The sequence below is a fragment of the Kryptolebias marmoratus genome, linkage group LG15 (genome assembly GCF_001649575.2).
Source record: "Kryptolebias marmoratus isolate JLee-2015 linkage group LG15, ASM164957v2, whole genome shotgun sequence".
Classification (NCBI taxonomy): Eukaryota; Metazoa; Chordata; class Actinopteri; order Cyprinodontiformes; family Rivulidae; genus Kryptolebias; species Kryptolebias marmoratus.
Genome location: NC_051444.1, coordinates 34,820,425 through 34,824,838, shown reverse-complemented (window position 1 = coordinate 34,824,838; position 4,414 = coordinate 34,820,425). Strand labels below are relative to the sequence as shown.

Below are 4,414 nucleotides of genomic sequence, written 5' to 3'. Positions count from 1 at the left end.
GGACGCTGATGGGCTGAGATGGAGGTGCGGTCTGATGCTGATAGGCTGGAGTGGAGGTGCTCGATGCAGCGATTAGATGCAGGTGAGGCTGAAGCAGGTCTTCCAGTCTGAATTTACGCCTAGGCTTCATTTTTCAAAATTGGTGTTGTATATCATGAGATTAAGGAGCCATCTTGTGTTTGTCTGCAGAACAGACAAAATGCACAATACATTTTTATTTGTTAGTTTCTTTGCTACTGTCAGATGCTTCTTTTTGGGAGCAAACTTAAAGATAGGAATTCAAGCAGACCTTCTGGTTGTAAACAGTCAGGTTCATACAAACGTTTTACTCTAAAATGGGATAAAGGGGCATTATCTGACTAAGGAAGATTTCCAACTGCATCAGTACATAGCTCCTCTTGTAAGAGGTGAATTCACATGCATCAGAGTATATATTAAGCCTTCTAGCAGATGCTTTAAAAAGATATACTGTAGGTGAAATTGATCACTTTGCATCCTTACAGGTAAAATTGATCAATTGATTGAATAATCAATGAATAGCTGTAACAACATTGCTTTTAGATCAGACAACACTGCTGATACACACTATAGCAATGTGAATATTTTCAAAAGATAAGACGATGCTCAGAGTATTTTTCAGAAGAACACTTTTCCCCTCCAACAATATGGCAGATAGTGTGACTATACCGCATCTCAATGTAAGAGATTATACTTTATTTATTACATTTTGCTTTTGGAAGTGAAACAGCTTTGTTTTGTTTACATCAGCCACATGGTTTGCCAGTTTGGCTGCTGGATCTGAGCAGTGCATTCAGATGATGCCCTTGTTAATTTGCCACTTGAAATGGAGAGCAAACCGCACCCACCCGGCTAGCTCCTCTGTCATCCAGGCAGAAAATGGTGTGCAGCCACTGTCTGTGACCACTTGGCTGCAGGATTTAAAAGCCTCGCTAACAATAAACAGATTCATTACTGAGGAGAAGAACAATAATGACTTACAGCAACTTTACATTTAATTTTAAAAATGGTTAACCATAAAGATCACTCAACTGAGTTAATTCATCATATTTTGAAAGTGATATGAGGGGGACGTCTGTCACACATTTAATGTGTAGAGCTCCATATCAAACCAGCTGAGTTCTGGTTCACAAAGCTCACTTAATTCCTGAAAGTTCAGGTCTTTGCAGGATGTAGCCGGCTGAAATCAAATCAAATCTAAAAAAATTGACATTTCATGAATGTGATTTATTCAAACACATCCACACAACTGTGAGGATCTGGGTTTGGCTCCGCCTTTTGGGTGGTGCTACTAATCATCACTCCACAGGTGTTCCAGTTTTCATTGACGAGACCATCTAGTACTTAAGCAGCAGGCTGAGATCAGATCTTCGCTGGAGCATCGAACCTTCTGGGTTAGATTCTCCGCCTCAGCGTCTAACCTTGATTCCTGCTCCTAGTGTTAACTACGTTCTCTGTTTTGCCTACGTCCTAGGTTTTTGCCACGACACGACTACGGAAATTAAGGACTACTTACCTGGGATCACGTTGATACTCGCCTACTGGAACTGGCTCGTTACTCCTGGAACTCTGGGAACCTCTCCTCCTCTCTTCGGCGCTGTATTCATCTCCTGGATCTGTAAGCAAATAAGAAACATTACTGGCACCACCTAGCAAATAACCTGGATCAAAACTCGTACCCGAGACTCACCCAGCTCTCCTTCTCTTGCAGACTCCTCCGGATACCGCCCACTGTACATAGCTTGCACTTTGTAAATAAATTCACTTACCGTTATCTTCGTCTCCGTGTTTTGGTCTTGGTTCCGCTCTCTCTGGACAGAATCCCCTGAGTTATGACAACAACATTGCAGGGACCCATTTTTCTGACCTAAAATATAAACAAACTGTTTTTACTATTTAAGTCAATAATTTCAGAAGTAGATGATTTATGGGGCGGAGTTGCTGTCCTGGGTTCATGACGAGCGCTGTGCCCCAGCCGGCCAAGAATGCTGCTATTGTCTGGTTGTTTACTAGTTGAAATGGAGAAAAGAAGCCTTTTATGTATATGAAGAAATGCTGGAAGACTTCAGGAGTAATGGACATTCAAACATACCAGTATGAACCTGAACCAATGGCTGGATCTCTGTAATCAGATGAAAACTCTTCAGATTTGGATTCTGATGATCACAAGGACCGTCATGGCCGACTAAACAACATGCATAACGACCAAGTTTGTAACGTGGAAGGGTGAGAACCGATTACATCCAGATCATTGTCATGACATCAGTACACAACACTGCAAATCAACATAACGACGGCAGGAGAGAGCTAATGTTGCTAACTTGAAGCTAACTGGATGCTAACTCTTAAACAACGTAAGCGTGCTTCAGAGTAGCGTTTATGAACTCTCACTCCAAAGTAAGACAAGGAACATCAGTTTCAGACTATGACATTTGTTTAATCACATATGGATTGTTGATATTTTTTCATCAATAACAAACTGCTCTGAATCACAAACTGATCTCAGGCTGTAACGAGGGTCGGAGCGGTGCTTCCCTTTGAAGTGATCCGAAATCGAGTTCTGATAATAATTCCCACATCGGAGCTTGTGAATCTAAATCTGAAGGTTTTTATCTTTCAGGTAGCCAAAAAAATGAAACTACAGTGGTATTTTCTGTCTGGTTCAAACAATTAATTTCAACAAACTGAACTATATTGTACCAGTATTGATCCACTCACTGATGAATGACTGAATGCTGTGAACTTCAGCAGCTCTGTGGATGTCACACATCGAGGGGTCATAGAAAAAGATGAAAACACCCAAGTGGTTTCTTCAGTGTTCGATAAAAAAAAATTGTATAGAGTGTGTATATATATTATATTTATACACTTTTGCAATAAGCATATTTTACGCTTTCTCCATGGCCTCTCCGAACTCCTCCCATGCCCGAGTTTTTGCCTCAGCGACCACCCGAGCCGCATGCCGCTTGGACTGCCGGTACCTGTCAGCTGCTTCCGGAGTGCCACAGGCCAAAAACGCCCGATAGGACTCCTTCTTCAGCCTGACGGCATCCCTCACCGCCGGTGTCCACCAGCGGGTTCGAGGGTTGCTGCCATGACAGGCACCAACCACCTTGCGGCCACAGCTCCGATAAGCCACCTCAACAATGGAGGCACGGAACATGGCCCACTCTGACTCAATGTCCCCCGCCTCCCCCGGAACATGTTCGAAGTTCTCCCGGAGGTGAGAGTTAAAGCTGGGCCTAACAGGAGACTCTGCCAGACGTTCCCACAATACGTTTGGGCCTGCCAGGTCTGACCGGCATCCTACTCCACCATCGGAGCTGGCTCACCACCAGGTAGTGGTCAGTTGACAGCTCCGCCCCTCTCTTCACCTGAGTGTCCAAGACATGTGGCCATGGAGAAAGACTTCCGTACGGCTTCGAGGCGATTCTGGAAGTGCTTCCTGAACACCAATACTTACAAAACTGCGTCTCAGGAGGGGAAAGCAGTGCAGCACCAACACTGTTTATAGTGAGGGTGGTGTGCTGCTGACCTCGACTCGGGACGGTGGGCGAAATACTTCAAAGACCTCCTCAATCCCTCCAGCACGTCTTCCATTGAGGAGGCGGAGCCTGGGGACTTTAGGTCGGGCTCTTTAATCTCCGGTGCTGAGGTCACCGAGGTGGTTAAAAAGCTCCTCGGTGGCAAGGCTCCGGGGGTGGATGAGATTCGCCCGGAGTACCTTAAGGCTCTGGATGTTGTAGGGTTGTGTTGGTTAACGCGACTCTGCAATATCGCGTGGACATCGGGGGCAGTTCCTCTGGATTGGCAGACCGGGGTGGTGGTCCCCTTATTCAAAAAGGGGGACCGGAGGGTGTGTTCCAACTACAGAGGGATCACACTCTTAAGCCTCCCTGGTAAGGCCTATTCAGGGGTTCTTGAGAGGAGGGTCTGTCAGATTGTCCAACCTCGGATTCAGGAAGAGCAGTGTGGTTTTCGTCCTGGCCGTGGAACACTGGACCAGCTCTATACCCTCAGCAAGGTCCTTGAGGGTGCATGGGAGTTCGCCCAACCAGTCTACATGTGTTTTGTGGACTTGGAGAAGGCGTTCGACCGTGTCCCTCAGGGAATCTTGTGGGGGTTTTCCAGAAGTATGGGGTACCAGGCCTTTTGATACGGGCTGTTACAGGTCCCTATATGACCGGTGTCAGAGCTTGGTCTGCATTGCCGGCAGTAAGTCGGACTCGTTTCTGGTGAGAGTTGGACTCTGCCAACGTTGCCCTTTGTCACCGATTCTGTTCATAACGTTTATGGACAGAATTTCTAGGCGCAGCCAAGGTGTTAAGGGGATCCGTTTTGGTGGCCTTAGGATCGCATCTCTGCTTTTTGCAGATGATGTGGTCCTATTGGCTTC

General features: G+C 45.9%; 1 long non-coding RNA gene across 1 annotated transcript in view; it reads right to left on the bottom strand.

The window, feature by feature from the left end:
• Nucleotides 1-19: 19 nt before the first annotated feature.
• Nucleotides 20-4,414, bottom strand: part of LOC119617726 — a 6,792-nt gene continuing 2,397 nt past the window's right edge. Inside the window, exons 2-4 of the long non-coding RNA XR_005234118.1 lie at nt 1,788-1,885; nt 1,535-1,634; nt 20-183 (exon numbers count right to left, since the gene is read on the bottom strand). This is a non-coding gene — a long non-coding RNA (uncharacterized LOC119617726). The remainder of the gene's footprint in view (nt 184-1,534; nt 1,635-1,787; nt 1,886-4,414) is intronic.